The sequence below is a fragment of the Vulpes lagopus genome, chromosome 2 (assembly GCF_018345385.1).
Source record: "Vulpes lagopus strain Blue_001 chromosome 2, ASM1834538v1, whole genome shotgun sequence".
NCBI lineage: Eukaryota > Metazoa > Chordata > Mammalia > Carnivora > Canidae > Vulpes > Vulpes lagopus.
This window is the reverse complement of record NC_054825.1, coordinates 85,753,826-85,773,476: the sequence shown is the minus strand read 5'-3', so window position 1 is coordinate 85,773,476 and position 19,651 is coordinate 85,753,826. Positions and strand designations below refer to the sequence as shown.

General features: G+C 38.1%; 1 protein-coding gene across 3 annotated transcripts in view; it reads right to left on the bottom strand.

The window, feature by feature from the left end:
- Positions 1–19,651, bottom strand: part of PDE7B (phosphodiesterase 7B) — a 313,591-nt gene that overhangs the window by 96,836 nt on the left and 197,104 nt on the right. The gene's annotated exons all lie outside the window — the stretch shown is intronic.

Here is a 19,651-nt window from a genome sequence, read left to right as displayed (position 1 = left end):
AGAATAACTATCTGTTGGGCAAATGCTAAAAAAATACCTATGTAAAAAGGAAGCAGTCACAGCCTGGCAGGAGATGGCAAAACCCAGCCGATAAAGCAAAAGTAAGCTGTCCTGGAAAAAGGATGAGACCTTGGGAAATTTTTTTTACTCTTCAGTGTTGACTTTGCTGTTTTCCCTCAACTCCTTGCGTTTAGCCCTGCATCCCCTGGAGAGCCAGCATCCTACTGATGAAAATTAAGAGTCCATATGTGCCTGGGGATGTCAACTGATGCTATCACCCCGAAGTCAGTCAGGCATGAGCTGTTTCTCTGAACACCCTGTGTCCCAGTGTATTACAGAAGCAAGACAAACTGAGCTACCAGCTCAGAAGCTTTTGTCTTTGTTTTTTTGCAAATCCCCCAAATATCAAAACAGACTAGTACCAGGACAGCACTGTTAGCCCAAGTATGCAAAGTCAAGGCACAAAAAAGAATTTCCTGACTCATTCCTTGGAAGTGTAGTTTCTCTGAAAAGAATAATTCTTTTTCTCCTGCTTCTGAGGAGAGAGTGGTACTGCAGGGGAGAGCAGTAGGCCTCACTTTCTGTTCCTGTTCCAGAACTGAGAAATGAAAGGCTAGCCAACAAGAGGTCCCGTGTCTCTGAGGCACTAGTTACTGCTTTAAGACCCTCTAAAAAGTGTCTAATGCAATAGTGCATTTTTGAAAAGATTTATTGCCGAGCTCAACTGGGGTGGTAAGAGCACTGGAACTATCATATCCAGAATGTGCCCTGCTCATTTGACCCAACTCTCTAGCAAGTGCCAGAAAAAAGCCAGAGTGGCCAGCCATTGGCCTGGAGCTGAACCCCAGAAGGGAAAGAAGAGTGGAAAGAAAGGGTGGTAGTGATGGGTATTTTGGAGCCAAAAAGAGGCTGTGGAGATTTTCTGGAGTGTTTTTTCCACCTCCTTGAAATGAAATAAAATTACCACCCACTTTCCCAATTGTCTGGAACCAGTGCCATTCCTAGGCTTTGACTTGCTAAAGCACAACAAAAATCTCCTCCTAAAGGGAGAACATAGATACTTGTGCATTTTAGATGCCCTAGCCCTACAACAAGATTCCTTTATTCCATTTGAAATACAATATGATTCACAGTTGTGAGGTGGCATTTGGCAATTGCTTTTTATACCCAATACTTATAGAACACTTTATACCGGCAAAGTCTTTCATGACCACCTTTATTAGCTAAGCCATAATTAAGCCTTCTGACAGAGACTACTGGTGTCTATCTTAAATCACAGAAATACAAAATTGCCTCCAAATATATGGTGTATTAATCATCAAGGCTTACAATGATGAATACGTGTCACTCTATATTTGTCAAAACCCAAAGAATGTACACCAAGAGTAAACTCCGAAGCAAACTATAGACTTTGGGTGATAATAATTTGTGAATGTAAGTTCATTCATTATAACAAATGTAACCACTCTTGTGCAAGATGTCAATAAGTAAGTAAAGCTGAGGGTGAGGGGGTAGGATATATGGGAACTCACTGTGCTTTCTGATCAATTTTGCTGTAAACCTAAAACTTCTCTAAAAAGTAAAGTCTAGTATTTTTTTATTTATTTTTTTAAACATTTTTTTTTATCTGAGAGAGAGGGGGAAGGTGTGGAGGGAGGGGCACAGGAAAAGAGAGAGAGAGAGAGAGAGAGAGAGAGAGAGAGAGAGAGAGAGAGAATCCCAAATAGGCTCCATGCCCAGTGTGGAACCCCATGTGGGGCTCAATCTCACAACTCCAAGACCATAACCTAAGTTGAAATTAAGAGTCAGATGCTTAACTGAGCTGCCCAGGTGCCCTCAAAATAAAGTCTATTTTTTAAAAATAACAAGAACAAAAACTTATTGAGACAACAGTGTCTACCTTTCAGGCTGTGTGAAAGTTTTCTTCCCTATCCTTTCCTTTCTTTCTTTCCTTTTCTTGGGATCTTATCCCTATGGTTCAAGCTGAACACAAATTTCTGGTAAAATTCTCTAGATATTTTGTGTGAAAGTGGATTTCACTCCACATGTGCTGAATAATCTCCCATGGTATCAGTGATTTGAGATAGTGTAGATTTGGCTAGTTAAAGCTTCTGTGTATCAGGAAAAGCCACTCAATTTCATCGAGGTTCATCTAACTTTTAATGAACTGGGATATTTGGGTCTGGACCCCTTTCTCAGAGGGTTGTGAAGCTTCATGATTTTATATGGATGAATAACTTAGAGATTTATGGATCCCTATAAAATGTTCCAGTTATAGTATTGAAAGAGGAATATTTTAACGTTTAATTTTCAAGTCAAATAAAGTTGCTACATAAAAAAAGTCCTTTTTTTATGAAAAAGGTGTAATTCAGATGCTCACACCAGGTTTCCAGTAAGCAAGTTTTTATGAGTACAGGCAAACGATTTAAATTAACAACTCTATTTTCAGAAACCATGTGATATCTGGGAGATATGTCTCCTATATTTGATGAGCTTATGGCTGCCTGAAAACAAAAATCAGACAGAATAGGAAGGTTGGGGGAGGAGGGAGAAAGTGAGAGGAAGAGGGTGACGAGTGGGGCGGGGGGGGGGGGGGGAGATGAGGAGGTGAAGAGACTCCAAAGAAAATGGTTAGTGAAGGAGAGCCAATCATAATCCAGTTGTTCCAAGCCAACCAAAGCATCTGGTTTCTTTAATTCAGTACACTTCATACTAAAAGGCCAGTTTGTTTACATTGTATATTTTGAGTTATTTGAAATATCTCTTCCAAACCATTGGGTTTTCAACTTCAGGGGAGGCTTTTAAAATGTGGCTGGAAAGTATCCCCACATCAGTATCATGTGGTATGAATGATATGGAAAAAAGGGAGAAAAGTTAGAGACATTTTGCTAGTTAGCATGCCATTTCAGACTATTTTATTATGCCTTTTAAGTCTATTATGCCCTCCAGTTCAACTCTAAACCATGCAAATTGAGCCATATTTTCTATACAGGTAGACATATGCGAACTGGACATGTGCACATCCTTGGGCACACGGGGTATCTCTCCACTGGTAACTCTATACTGTGTTCCATAAATACTACTTACATTTTAACCAAAACACTAACTGCAAATACACAAAATATCAAATCCAAGAAGAACTTATTTGGAATTTTTCTGGAGGGACTGTTAGGGTTCGGTCCTGAATCCTCTGACTATCCCATTATGGACCACTCTCAATGAATTCCTTATTGACAGGGCTTCAGTTTTCACTTCTAAGTAAGGGTGTCCCAATGCTATTCCCCAAGCAAGTTACTGTTCTCCTATGAACTCCAGTTCCAACTTTTTAGAACTCCAGATTTCCAACTTTTTCAAAACACTTCCACTCCCCCTGTCACCCGGCTGTCCAAAACAGAACTCAGCACTTTTACCTGAACAAGTCCCTCTTTAATCTCCATATTTATGTAACTTATGCCATCCTTCTCCTAGTCAAAAGAGTTGGTAGTTAATTTCATATACTTCTTCTCATCCCCTACATCCCTGTTGGAGAAGACAAATCTTTTACCATTTGCTTTACAATATCTTTTACATTTGTCCCTTAGTCCCACTCCCATTGCTCTCTCTTCACTTGATACCTGAATTACTCAATAATTTCCTGCTTTATTTTTCTGTATGTGAGATCGAGAAATATATATCTGAAGGCAAAGACAAGAAAAGCTCCCAAATATAAATAAACAGAAGAGACTCAACTCCACCTAGGAAAGATAGGCAACTTGAAACCACTCACAAGAAAATGAATTCATAGCCAAGGCCACTGGCAAGCCATTAAATCCATAATGCTATAGTAAGACAGGTTCTTACCCATTTATCTTTTTTGTGATCCACGCTAACTGCATGACTGTCCCTGAGCTGACCATCAGAGCCTTTCCAGTGTCTGGTAATATTTGGAAATCTCACCACCTTCTCCAGGTCATTAGGTGATCAGGTTATTAATCTTTGACTTTTAAGTTCAGATAGGATAAAAGAAGTTCAGACAGAGGAACATTTGCTCCCATTTCTCAAGTCTCTCCAGCTGGGACTGTTTGACATCATCAAGAGCCGTAACTGCAGCAACTTACAGACCAAGAGCAACAGCAATGCCCAGTGGGAAATGCAGCTGAAAAACAGGAGGCAAGAGCTAGTGGTGAGGGGCTGGTCATAAACACTTAATAGCTCAGTGTGACACCTTTGTGGCCTATGTAATTCCCATTGACGTCAATGCCATGTTATGGATACTTTAGGACACAGGAAAAAACCTTACATTGTTCCACAAGTCAGAATTACTCTCAAAACTGTGAACTAACAGGTCTCAGAGTGTGGTCCTTGGACCAACGACACTGGCAACAGCTATAAAATTACTAGACATGTAAATTCATGGGCCTACTCTGACCCACTACAGAATTATAATCTCTGAGATTAAAGCCCAGGAAACTAGTTTAACGAGCTCTTCACATGATTCTTATTCATGCCACAGTTTGAAGACCACTGCTCTACTATTTGATGAGGATATTTAGATATAAGTAAAAAAACCCAAATACATAAATATGCAATAAAATGGGATAAAGAGCAATTTGAATAGGTCTGTCTCATTTTATATTTGCAATGTGTAGCACAGAATAAATCTCCGTAAACATTGTTGACTAAATGACTGAAAGGGTCTTATATTTTGGCTGATACCAAAATTCAGAATATTCCAAAAACAAATGATGTCTTAGGTTCCTTTGCTTATTTGTGTTTGAGAGAGTTATTGAAGTCTAGAAAATAGGACAGTGATCTGAGAGGCAAAGCTTTCTAGGATAAAAAGAATTAGTTGTGATGTGCATAGAAAAGCCCAAAAGTGCTCTTCTTCTTAATCTTGTCTTCAGAATGCTTGTAGATCTTCTGATAATAACCAGCCCTCCCTCAAAACAAGTCTTACAGGACTAGTTTATTTTTTAAGTACTCAGTTGCCCCTGAAACCATTCTAGCTGTCTTCCATTTGTCTGCCTGGTTATCAGATCCTGAAAATTTTACCTTCTACACTTTATTGAATTTATTTCATTGGGTACTTTCTCCAATATGCCTTTAGTTGAAGCATCCAGTCTTGTCTGAGGTCACATCTATTTGGCGGCTCTGTCTCTCTCTTTCCACATGTCACTCTCTATAATCCATCCCTTACAAATAGGCTACATTAATTGCCCCGAAATTGTGACTCTCTGGTCATTGTCACATTTAACACCCTTCAATGGTTCTATATTACCCTCAAAATGAAACAGAGGGCCTCTCACTATCTGACCCTGCTTAATTCTCTAGGCTTTTTGCCTGCCTGGTTTACTGTATCTACCTCACCAATTTGCTTGTCCTCTGTAAACATTGTGCCATTCTCCCCTTTCACTGTGCTGGAATATTCCTACCTACCTTCACTGTGTGGCTAACTCATAGCTATGCTTTAAAATTGAGTTCAAATTTCTCCTCCTGGAGAAAACTTTCTTAGGCCACATCCCCCCTCCCCAATTTTGCATCGGGTGTCCCCACTCTGTGCAGCACTCCATCCTAACGTTCATCACATCTGGCTTCTCCCTCTCCTTAAAGCTTCTCAAGGACAGGAGCCATTTCTTACTAATGTATGTAAACATGACACTTGGCTCTTTTCCTGGGTACACAGCAGCTGCTCAATAAATGTTGATTAAGCAAAGGGAAGAATGAATTAATAAGTATAGAATAGTAGTCCTTCCAAAAGCTACTCCTGAGGATAGACTTGAGAAAGATCTTCATGTCAGATGAGTATCTACTAAGCAAAAATGGCTCATGAGTACAGATAAGACAGTTCACATTAAATGAAAACTGACTCCAAGTCTTCCCACAGACCTCCAACTGAACCATGTTGGAAACCTACAGAAATTGTAAATCTCTTTTCATGCTGTTATTTCTCCTCATATTTCCATACTCCTACTAGGACTGGGGGAAAATGTGTTGAAATGAAACCCCAAAGGTCATTTTGAGGAAGTTAAAGTTGAAATGGAAAGAGGAAGGATAAGAAATCTTCTGTGAGAATGTTTGTTCTCACTGCCAAACTTTCAGCCTCCAGAGATTTGGGTATGGGAGGAGGAGTTTGTATCAGACTGCAAAGCATGTAATTTAGGTGTTTATTAAGTTGAACATAAATTATAAAAATTTGAAGGTCTATCTTCTCAAATTATTGGCACAAGCCTAGAATTTAATTTTGTGTTATGTTCTATACACCTATAGGGGAGGAGTTATTTGCTCAGCTTGAGAACATGATACTGAATACAAGTTTTTTTTTTTTTTTCCTTCCAGTTTTTTTCTCATCATTGTAGCATAAGATCTAGAAGAAGTGCAGGTGGGTGGTTGGTTTGGATCCAGTTCCCAGACCCTGCTGCTCATTAATTGTCCTTGTTTTATTTATATTCTGATATTTGGAGTGACTTTCTCATGCTGAAGTAGGATGGATCCCAATCTACCCCAGAGGACCTACCCCCAAATTTTCACATTCATTCTGACTGAGTAAGAGCCATGATGTCTCAGTGAACCAGATTCTTATGAAGAGTGTTGTTCTGGTCACCAGAACAGTTGGAAGCCATGATCTTTGAGAAATATTTAGAAACGATAGCAAAGTCTTTCTCTTTGCCTTCTTCATCCAAATGTTTTGTCTTTGAGTTGTGATTTGTGGCAGCTAAAGTTGGGATATAACCTTATGTTGGCAAGAGTTAATTAAAAGTCAAAATGCTTGGAAAGTTCATGTGTATAAATAAGACCCCAACATCTAAGTGGTCTGTGTCTAAAGAAAATCTGGCTCTAAGAGTACTGTTCAGTAGAACTTTCTGCAATGAAACAATTCTGTGTTGTCCAATAGTGTTGTCATCTGCTATATGTGGCTGTTGAGCCCTTGAACTGCAACTGAAGAACTGAATTTTTATTTTTTTTCAATTTTCATGAACTTAAATTTAAAAAGTCACACACGGCTAATGACTATACTATATTGGACAGCATAGTTTCAAGATGTGGTCTTAATGTGTAAACAGATATACTGAGCTAGAAAAGTGGTGATCTTTAAGGAGACTACAAAGCCAAGGTACTACTCATTAATAATACATAGTTCTCCAGTATGAAAGGCATGACCTCCTATATTTTAAGATTGCATATATGTCCATACAGAGATGCCTAAAAGGTATACACAAAACAGATTTTTCCTGGGTGATAGGATTTGGGCCACTTTTCACTTTTGTTTGTTTTTATTTTTTTTTAATTTTTAAAAAATACTTTACTTATTTGTTCATGAGAGACACACAGAGAGAGGCAGAGACAGAGGGAGAAGCAGCCTCCATGCAGGGAACCCGATGTGGGACTCGATCCCAGGACCACGGGATCATGCCCTGAGCTGAAGGCAGACGCTCAACCGCTCAGCCACCCAGGGATCCCACTGTTTGTTTTTAATATTTTCAATAAGCATGTATAGTTTTTTTAAACCTTAAGGCTATTTTGTGAGTCTATAGTGTACATTTTCAACATTATTTACTCTAAATATATATGCATATAATTATATAATATAATTATAAATATATATAATTTCAGCTACCCCTATGATATAATCCATACTGTCTAAAACAAGAATATTTGGGAGTTGGGGTGGGATTTTGCACAGAAATTTGTGTATAACTCTCGCTAATCAGATAATCCAAAGAGTTACTTTTTCCTTTTTTCTCCTTTAGATACCAGCTATTTTTTTTCCAGGGTATTTAAAGTTTTTCATCACCACGGGCACTCTGAGATACCCTTGTGGTCTTATCACTCATGTGGACCTAGGATGCTCAGACATCCAAATCTGACCCCAATTTAACAATGAAGTTTTTTAGGGAATCAATTAGGTGTGGCCTAGAATGGGTCCTGCAAGGGTGAGGGGGAAAGGAGGCAATGTCTGATCATCAAAGTTGTCAGATGCGCAATCATCCATTTTCCTTACGTTAAATATGTTGTGAATGAGTAGCCTTGGCTAAATGTTGGAAAGGCACTCCAAGAATACAGTTACTCATCAGACAGCTATCCAAAGATGAGCATACCTAACATTAGCCCTCATTGGCATTTTTTTTTCCTAATCAGTCCTTTGAGAGCTGCCTTTTATAGTGCAAAGCCATATCCTCTTTGTACCTTGAGCCACAACCCTGCTCCATATTCCTGCAGAAGACCATGTGCACGTGTCAAAATATCAGCCTCCTGTGATCTTTCTTTTCTCCATTTATCACCTGGCACCCTGAAGCACTCAGTTGACATGTAGCTTGGCGCTAGGCTCACATTCAACTGAACTGAGCATTTCATCTAGCAGCTAACCCCAATTCACCCTGAGATGAGATTAGAATCAGGAATTCTGGCCAGATTTGAATGAGCAATGGATGACTCCATAGGATTTAAAATAATCATGGAAGCCTGTGTGCCTCTATGTGAGACACACTGGAACACATTTGTGCTCATTATTAAGTAGCTCAGCTTTTGAATAAACAACAAAGAAAATATACTGTACATATGAAAAATAAGAATCCAGGATTGATGGAACCTCTTTCACAAGCCTAGTTGCGGGAATATCACATAATGCAAAAATAGTGGGAAGAAGTTTACATTTATAAAATTCTGCTTTTTGGAAGACCTCTTAAAAGCCTTTAAGGTTAATATTCATTAAAATGCTCATTAATTTAAAAATACAGGTTGAAATACATACTTCATATGGGCTAACTAACTTAATATTTTAAATTTAATTTTAACCTTTATATGAGGAATACTGTACATAGTTTAAAAAGTCAATACTATGAAGCCTACAACAACCAAAGAACAATCTTCTTTCTCACCACTTCTCAGTCCCCAGTTACACACTTCACTGGCAGTTACTTTCAACAGTTTCAGAGTTTTACTTGTGGCATTTACCTCTGTGTTTCTAAATAATATATTTATAGTACTATCACTTGATTTTTCAGATTTGGACATCAGAGACAATTAGGAATTAGTTCTCTTACACATTCTTCTTTCATCCCTGTCTACCACCCGCCCCTACTTTCTGTTCTCTTATCATTCCAATTTGGATTAAATCATATCCATTATTATAGTTTTAATTTTTCACAACTGAGCCATATTGAGTATTATGGTTTTTTTTGTTGTTATATACCTCCTCTTTTTAAAGATTACTTTGTCTTCTGTGTATTTGAAATCATGATAAAACACATTAAAACTGTGCAGCACAATAGGTATGAGACTTTTCTTATCTCATTGGTTCTGCCTGTAGGCTTCCTTTGTGTGGCATTTGTCAGTGTCCTCCTGGTCATTTCCTTTCTTTCTTTCCTGTGTTGGATTCTCTACTTTTTACCCTCACTTCCTCCTGTTTATATCCTCACTTTGGGGGAACACATCCCCTTGAAGATCTCTGACAAAGGGTACATAAGAAGAAAATAGTTGACATCTTATATATCTGCATATAGTTTATTCCATCTTCATTCATGCTCAGGGATCAAGAGGAACTTGACTTTTTTTTTCCCAGGGGACCCTTCCCCACCAAATGTGAATAATTTTAGGTCTTTTTTTTTGGCTGGGTCACTATCCACACTGAAAGAATCTGGTGCTGCCATTTAGTAGACATGCTTTGACTTTGTTCCCATGATCTTACAATGATGCCCTACTTCTTCCCCAGGTGTTGCCATGTTCTGTTGTTTAGGAACCTCTGACCTAATATCCTAGGAGAACAGACCCTAGTCTTCCACCAGGGTAGGAGAGGAGTATTAGCTTGGGCACGTGAGGTAGGGGATAAGATCGAAGGGTCTAACTGCAACTTATATGGATTTTAAATGAATTCTTTTAGTTTTAGTACTCTCCTTTCTTTTTTGCTGCCTATTTTTACAGTTCCCTGATGTCTTCAATTCCTTTTGGAATTGAAGCTTTTCAAAGGTTTGAGGACCCAGTCAGCTTATCTTATCCACGTTTCCCCCTTCTGCAGGCTCCTAGTGGTACAAAGAGGTAGACACAGCTCAGTCACTACCCACTCATCCACTTTCTGTCCTCCAAGTGTATCTTTTGTTAACTGAGGTTTCCTTTTCTACTCTGTCCTTGAGGGTTTATTAATTTTTTAATTGCTGCCCTATCATAGGTTTTTGGGATAAACGGGCATGTTCAATCTACCACATTTATCTACCCTATAAAAAATAAAGACAAAACATGATATCATTGCATAGATGCAGAAACTGAGACACAGATAATAAGATACATAATCAAAATACTAAATAAACAAGTCATGGTGTTAAGGCTAGAATTTGTTTTCCTACCTCTGACAAGTGTGCTTCTTCTTGAGGCATTGTCTGTGAGGGTTTGTTATGCAACCCCTGTAATTCTTCTCAATAGTGAGTACCATTTGCAGGGACCACTTTAATAGAAGGTGCTCCAAGGAAAGGGAAAAAGGTGAAAGGAAAGGGGCAATTAGGGAGAAAAAAAGGCCATCAAGCAATAAGCATGAATTGCAATATGTAACCACACTTCACCCGGAATTAGGTCTTTAAATGATACAGTGCTGCCATTGCACATTAGAGCACATAACCCCCCATACAGTTGGGGTAGAGATAGCACACGCCTTGTCCTCGTTTTAATAGGCAGGAAAGTGAAGAGCATCATGATCATGTGTCCCAGCTACTGTGCCAGCTCTGTGACATCTCATTTACTATGTACCAAGAGAGGAAGTCATCCACAGCTCTAAGCAGGACAGTTCAACATGCTTTCCTTTTTGTGAGAATCTGGAGGGGGGGGGGACTTTTGCCTAACACTTGGTAATGCTGGTACATCAGTTATAATAATCTACATGATCACAGCTGCCAGAGACATGAAGATAATTTTCTGATTTCTTTCTCTTTTAATGCTTTCAACAATTCCAGTTTAAAAGAGTCTAACATATGCTTTTGCTGCGGCTAAGGGAAAGTACTCAGAAAGGAGAAATAGTCAGAGACATAGACAGAAGGTGGTGTCTTGAAAACCTTTTATTCATTAACAAATGTCAACCAAAATCTTTAATGTGGTGAGCTTATTTCAGAGCTTTTTCCTCATTAGAGGAAACAACTAAATGATCTTGTGTCATTATTGTGGAGTGAGTGATTTCTCTCTTCCCCTTTTTTGAACTTTGAAAATAAAATTCTCAATATTTTGAAATTCAACTTTTATATGTTATATATGGCTTTTTTTTTCTAGTTTACGCTTCCTCTTGTCCAACCTTTATGAAGACTTAGTGATTCTAAACTTTGATTTCTGAGTGGCTTTTAGCTCTTCCTATTGTCTTGTTTCCCAATTTCTTTTTTGCATTAGGAATGGGGTGGGAATGAATTCTCCATCAAAGAATTATGTCTTTTGGGTAGCATTTGAGAACTATAATGCTCATTTGATTCAGATATAAGACTTATGGTGAAATATCATTTTTTATTTGCATTTTACTTTCATAACAGGTTTTCATAAAGCATGTTGAGATTCTCAGCTGGAAAGATACAGATTATCATTATCCATGGCTACTTATACTTTGATGCACTTTGATGATATATTTCTGGATTTATACTATATGTGGTTATACAGATGCTGTTATGAGCTGAATCATGCCCCTATTGCCCAAATTCATATGTTAAAATCCTAGGCCCTCGTATCTCAGAATATGACTGACTGCATTTGCACAGAGTGTCTTTGAAAAGGTAATTAAGTCACAGTGAGGACATTAGGGTGGCCTCTATTCCAGTATGACTAGTGTCTTCCTAAGAAGAGGAAATTTGGATTAAAGATAGGTATAGAAGGAAAACCATGTGAAGACACAGGGAGAAGTTGGCCACTTATAAGCTATTAGAAGAGAGGCTTCAGAAGAGAGCAAAGCTACTGAGACTTTGAGTTTGGACTTTTACCCTCCAGAACTGTAAGAAAATAGATTTCTCTGGTTTAAGCCAGCTTGTCTGTGATACTTTGTTATGGCAGTCCTAGCAAACTAATACAGATGCCCTTAATTTTGTGATGAAGATAGATTTCACCTCTATTTAACCCAATCACTTTCTTTACATAAAATGAGTGGCATGTTTTTAATATCTGTTGCCCTAAGACCTATCACAGTAGCTGACACATAGAAAGCTCAGCAGTACATGTTGAGTTATGTACACTCCCCTTAACGTCATTCAGGAGGGGGTCCTTGGTTGGGGCCCTAGTTGAGTGATACTGCTGTACGGAAACAAGGCAACAGTGACCTGGGTTGTGAAACAGAAGGCAGACTCAAGTGCAGCCACCTCTGTTGACATTGCTAACTCAGATATTCCATCAACACATTTTAACCAGGAAAGGAAGCCAAAACAACATAAGAACCAGCCACATTCTCAGAGCAGACCAGCCATAAGCAACATTACTCCCTGGGGCTTCTCCAAAAAGAGAAGGATGCACTGAGTGACTCTTAGCCCTTCCCACCAGAATGTATAGGTGAGCCAATAAAAACCACACAATCAACTTTCTCAAGAGCTGCTGACAAGGCTGAAAGATCCAAAACGGACACCTGACCCATGTCTGTTGTCAAGACATTATCCACCATAGCAACTAGGCCAGTTTCCATCGCAACTGGTCTACAGCTCAACTGACAAGCAGCCAGAAAGTCAGGATTCTAAATATCAACAGCATCACTCTGTCAGAACCTCTCCTATGACCTTTCTCAGAAAGGAAAAGTAATGACAAAATGAAAGTTAGCCTGACCATCCATGTTCAGAAAAGTCTTCATTGGTACAGTCTCTGTCTAAAATACTCTGTCCTACAAGGTGGACAATCTTTTTAAAGGGTAATGTGACACTGTGAAACTTATGCTAAAATGATGAAGGTAAAATATGATTTTTTAGAAAGATTTATTTATTTATTTATTTATTTATTTATTTATTTATTTATGACACACACACGGGGGGCGGGGGCAGAGACACAGGCATAGGGAGAAGCAGGCTACATGCAGGGACCCCAATGTGGGACTCGATCCTGGGACTTCAGTATCACTCCCTGGGCTGAAGGCAGGTGCCAAACTGCTGAGCCACCCAGGGATCCCTAAAATATGATTATTAGAAGGCATTTGTTCTTTATTAAAATCAACAGGAAAAGAAACAAAATTCAAACATCTGTCTTACCAGGTGCTTCCCCTTTAATATTTCTTATCACTGAAATTTGTTCAGTTCTTCATAACAGTAATGACAATTTTTATCTGCCGGCCGGTCCTCCCCCCTTCTACCTCCCTCAGTATTTACTTGCTGTTTCCCCCCATTAGATTGTAGTCTTCGTGAGGGCTGGAACTATCTTCGTGGTATTCACCATTGTATGTTTAGAGCCAATTTTAATGCTTGCCATTTAATAGATGCTCAATAAATATTTTTGAATCATTGCATTAATGAAAAATGTCAGTAGAAACCCAGGAAACAAGCTAATGTTTATTCAGTTTTTATCCTGTTGTGCACCTTAAAAGGTGCTGTCATAGGCTCATCTCATTTGATTCTCAAAACATTAGAATGATGTATTCTGAACACCATTTTTCTGCTGAGAAAACCAAGGCCCAGAGAAGTATCATATCTCGGTGTTTCTGTACTTCTTGAGAAATCTCTCTCTGTTCCCCTCTTTAGCACTTCGAAAATAAAATTCCCAATATTTTGAAATTCAATTTTTATATATTATGTATGGCTTTTTTTTCTAGTTTATTTTTCCTATTGTTCAACCTTTCTGATGCGTTAGTGATTTTAAACTTTGAGCAATGCTGAGTGAAGGCTGAGGTTGGCTGCAGAGACTATGGCAGCTTAGCTACAAGACAGTCTCTGTAATTTTGTTTTCATTGGTTATTTTCAATATATTTATTAGGTTGTTAAACTGAACCATGTTGACTGTCTCCAGCCAAGTTTTCTCTAGTGCAAATGGCACATTAACTAGACAGCTATAGTCAAAGTAGTCAGTACTCCTAGGTGAGCTCTTGAAAAAGAAATACTGATGGGCAAGTCATGGGTGGGTCGAAGGTTCAATGAGATCTTTTCCAAACCTCTCTGGTTTGGAAATAGAGTTAGAAACCTCCTGGGGTCAAAGCTTCTGATGAGATTCCTGGAGCTTCTTGGTCCAGGCGTGGGTTTGGAATACTTGGGAAACAGCCGACCACAGGGATCTCAGGGCTCCTCATTCTGGCTCGGTTGGGAAGTGCTGAGCTTCATGAAAAGTAGGACACTTGAGGGGGTTGTGGAGACTTTTTCAAACCTCAACAGGAATTTCAATTGTTCATTTGGGCAAGAGTTTGGGTTTGATTCCTATGTAAGCCTAAATAACTTGTTTTCTACTGACTTTAGATTTTTGGATTTAAATTGTAAGTGTTCAAGTAATATGATCACATAGGAAAATCAATCCATGGTAGTATTTTAGTTTGATGATAATAAAAAGTCAGTGTTTTGCAAACTTTTAGAAAAAGGCAAAAAGTGACATTCTACATAATGAGAGAGAGAGAGAGAGAAACAGAGAGAGGGAAAGAGGATATATGTGTTAGCGTTTTAAAGTATAAAAAAATAGTGTTTTTTAAAATTAAAATGATTTATGGCATAAATGAAATATATAAAATGCTATCCCATCTAGTTCAATTACTGAACTTTTAAAATAAAATAAGTTAGAGTACACTTAAATTTTTTCTTTGAATAATGTGTCATTCATGAGACTTGATTATGCCTATATTAATGATTTGAGAATTTCATATGAATATAATCACATAAAATGAACACAAATTGAGTGGGTATTCATAGAACTTAATAAATATTCTACCTGGATATCATTGTGAAATAAATAATTTGGCTTAATTTACTGATTCTAATCCAAATGAATTAAAATGTGATGGACTTTTTCTCCTGCTCAGAATTTAAAGACTCAATCCATTTCTAATTAAAATCTGTGTGTCACATCAAAATGATATGTTATCAACTGTTTTTGAGTTAAGGTAGCTGTTTCTTAAAGTTGGTTTAAAATCTTGCTTTTGCTTTTTAAGCTGTGATTCTTTAAAATACAGTGCAGTGTATTCAACTGATAGCTCCATTGCCTGTAATGTAATATGTATGCTCAGAAAGAGTTGACCACTGGGTAGAGTGAGGAGGGGGAGATTTCTAATTTTTGCTATTTATCAGTTTAATATTCTTTAAAGGCTGAGGTCTTTTGTGTTCATTTTAGCTTAGATTTGCTGTTGGACACTTTTTCTTTAATGTCGATTCAGAGGAGAGACAGATGTTCGGTCAATGGATCAATAGACAGGTAGAGAGAAAGATATGCTACCTCTCTAACTGAATATTTTAGCATTATATTTACCATTCTGGATTTATTTTTTAACATTTATTTTTGTGATATTTTTATCACGGCAATTCATCTCTGAGTTATTTCCTGATGAAGATTTCATGATTTTATAAAACAGTAATAAGCACAAGAAACAAACACAAATTTAAAATCATTTTTCATATTTTATAATTGTATATTTAAAAACTAAGTTTTTGAAAACGCTGGAAATGATTCATTCAAAAGACCCAGTTTATTTTAATTGGCTAGATATTAATTTAAACCATTTAAGATAGTATATTAACAGTTGCTTTCTTGAACGCTTGTAAAATTCTGCACATTTATACAGTCAAATGCTTTTTAAATAACAGTCTTGCATTTCTGAGACAGTTTTAAACTGTTCTATTTCAAGAACTGGAGTTGAGGGGAAAATCATGACTTTCTGTCTGAGGATGCATTCACTGCTGATTATTTTCTAATTCCATCACGACTGCAATCTAACATGACTTCACATGTCCGTATTTACACATGCATGTGCAGTCACACACAGGCTTTCAAATAGTTTAAAGGTTATTTCCCTGCATGCACAGAGCATTTTCTCTCTCATGATTTGTTCCTGCCTCCTTTTGGCTTCCAGCTTCTCTGCCTTTAAAGTTTCATAGAGAGTACATTTTCAAGTCATTTCAAAATTGTTTTTCCTCTGCTATGTGGAGTAATACGATGTGGGAAGCTAACCATTGAACTGTTTTTAGGATTAAAACATAAACCACAAACTTCTTTTCAGATTGCATTTCTATTTTTTCTTCTCCTGAAGAGAATCAAGAACCAGAAATTCAGTTCTAAATTAATTAAGAGATCATTGTTTGCTGCTTTTCCTCTTCCTGACCTTCTCTTTTCATTGACTCTGAAAGGGAAGTGTGAGCTGCACTCATTTCAAAGGAATGCTTGCAATTTAGCGGTAGATTATGCAAACTCTAATTAGTGATCCACAAGGTGTTGAAAAAACAGGGCTCAATGTGTGGGAAATACTGGGCAGCTCTCTTCCAACAACTTGAAAAACACCTTCTTTGCTTAAATGTGAAGCCACATCTATATCAACATGAAATCCTGATTGAAGTCACATCTACGATAGTTGAAATAGAAAACAAATAAAACGAACAACCAAAGAAGTAAAACACCTTAATTCTAGTTGTGCTTTGTGCATAGAAATCCTTACATACTGCTATTCTATTCAAATCTTAATTAGAATGTCCCATAGAGCTTTAGGTTTTATAATTTTTAAAAGGATTTTACTTATTTATTCATAAGAGACAGAGACAGAGAGAGAGAGACAGACACAGAGAGAGAGAGAGCAGCAGAGACACAGGCAGAGGGAGAAGCAGGTTCCTTGCAGGGAGCCCTACGTGGGACTCAATCCCAGGACTCCAGGATCATGATCTGAGCCAAAGGCAGACACTCAACCACTGAGCCACCCAGGCGTCCCTAGGTTTTATAATTTAAGTAATGTTCACCTTTCTTTCATTGACTTCAATCACAGATATTAATAGCATTGGTGTGCAGCTCTTCACAGAGTGTGTAGCCTAGCTGAGGGGGTGGTGGTGGAAAACAAAAGAGGTATATATGACTAGCATTTAGAAATAGAATGAACTTCATGTGGTCTCAGCACTGGGATCATTTAGTCTGGAGGAAAAAAAGGTAAACTGTTACTATTAAAGAGGTTTTAAGCTGAAAAATTTTATATGCGTATCTCATTACCTAGAACATTTCTGTGCAAAAGGGAGGAAGATATATTATTTCCATCATGCAAAGGAATTCCTACAGAGATCAGAAGCGGTTGTGCAGAGGAGTACTCAGGGAATCATCTACAAAGATGCAATCAGAATTCATATTTCTCTGACTTCAGATTCATGCTCTATCTCCCCATCTCTTCCACTTCGGTTGCTAAGTGATGCTGTGTTACTTTTTTTTTTCCCTTTTAAAGAATATTTATCGTGGTACTTTATGTAACAGAATATACTACAAACCTGACATTTTTTAAAAACTTTTCTTTTACTTTAGATACCTGTTCCTATAATTGGTTTGCATCTGCACAGTGAGAGAGCTATTCTTTGTCTGCAGCCCAGGCCAGGATTATTCCACTGATTTGTCCAAAATGTCACACTCTGTGAGGGCTTTGCATTTCTCACAAGCTAGAGATGCTCCAATAAGAAGGTGGTGGCTTTGCAAATGAGTAGCTATGAGGTTTCATTTCTGTTATGGATTGAGTTCAGAATCATCCCACATACTCTGACCATACACCTGTATGGCCTTGGAGAAGGACCAATGAAACTCGAAGAGCAAACAAGGAATCCAGGGCATATGCTCTTAGAGCTTACTGAGTCATCCTGGGGGAGCCAGGATAAAATCCAGGGTGTGGTACTCAGCCGCTGTGTAACGGGCATAGGGGAAGGCTGTGTTGACTTGCAGTCACTTACTTCTGGATTGTAACTAAATAAGACTGACTAAAAATAAGGTAAGAGCTACATGTAGACATACTTGGATAAGACTTAAAAAAAAAAAGGAAAGAGAAACTTTTATGGAAACATTGGAATGTGAGAAGCTTTGAGGAAGCCCTTGCGGCAGTGATGTGTGAAATCCATGACCTGATTGTAAACCACTAGTTAGAACTCTGAAAATCATAGGGGAAATACTATTTTCATATTATAAGAACTGAAAAAAAGAGAGCATAGCTTAGCACTTGAATCTAAAATATTAACTGTTCAATGACAGCTACTATTCTAGAAAACTGATCTTTCTGAAATTTATGCCTAATCAGACATTTTTTTTAATCCAGAACAAAATATTTAGAAGAGAACATCACATAAACACCATTAAATCAAATCAGGTATACTTATAACACTGTATAACTTAATAATATTATTTAGCAAAAAAAAAATAATATTATTTAGCATACATTTCTGTACCCTGGATCCCCTGTTTGCTATTTGGGTTTAGTCTGGTCCTTCTGGAAGGCAACCTGTAAGGCCTTAGGATGTGTGCAAGGAATGGGAAGATTCTGAACAGGATCCTGCAGTGTTCCCTAAACTGGAGTTAAAAGAGCAATGCTCCTGAAGCCATGAGAGTAACTTGGATGCTTACTGAAGATCACCACCATTAGCTACAGTAGAAGCAATGGACTCACAAAATCATCAGACCAAGCCCCAGCTCTCTTCTTTAAGTTAGCTCGCACTCATAAGCATCTGCAGGGCTCCTCATATGAGAGAAAAGACTTGACAATTTCAGTTCTTCAAACCATTGCCCTCCTGTCACAGTCTCAAAGGTAGTTTTGTGAAGTGAATGTTTAATTTGGTAAGTTTATTTATAAATAGTTGTGTCAGAGAAATAGTTAATCACGTGATGATATTACGTCCTCAAAGTAAACTGAGAACACTCTATAAGCTCAGGTTTTGGCAGTGTTCCCAGGTAGTTGCTGCCAAGTCCTCCTGTTCCCAGATGAGTCCAAGTAGGTATCTCCTTCACTCACTTCTAGGCATGTGTGAAATTGTGCTTTGTGGTACTTGGGCTATGGGTCATCTGTAAGGATGAGGTATAAACATCCTTAGACACACACACAAACACGTGCCACTCTCATAAACTTACAAGCCACTGAATTCTCTGTTACTTGGATTTGTTTATTCACTCGTTTACAACAAGTATTTGTTGAGCATCTACCATGGGCCGGGCATAAGAAATGACAGTACTGTTTCTGCTTGTAAGGGCCTTGTAGTTTCAGGAAAAAGGTAGAAACTAAACATATAATGTTGAGGGTCGTGAAAGAGAATGAAGGGTACATATAATATGAGCATGTACTAAGGGCCTAATCTATTAGGGGCACCAGGAAAGGATGAAAAGAGTGATAAATAAGCCAAAGACAATGAAAACAATGTTTTATGGGTCATGTGAACTGACTCCTTTTTAGAAGGAAAGGAGATTAATGGAGCTGGTTGTCTTATCTGCATTATAAAGTTCTTGGTGAAGGTTCCAGATATGAAGGTGGAGATAATTACATGAGACAGTTGAGAAGTGAATTGGGACCAGGCAAGCAAACCAGACAGGACTCAGCTTGAGACCCTCACAGATTCAAGAAGAGAACTGTGTCTATTAAGGACCCACATTTAAGGGAACAGGTGGCCTCTTGTTGATTCCTCCTTTTTGAGACCTTTGTCCTTAGCCTCTTATTCAATGAATTCCCCACCAACAGAGAAGCAAGTGGGTAGGTGTTGCATTTATGAGATAGAAAGCCGAAGTAGTTTTTTTGCCTATTGTTTGATGATTTTTGGCTCCTCAGGCACAGACAGAA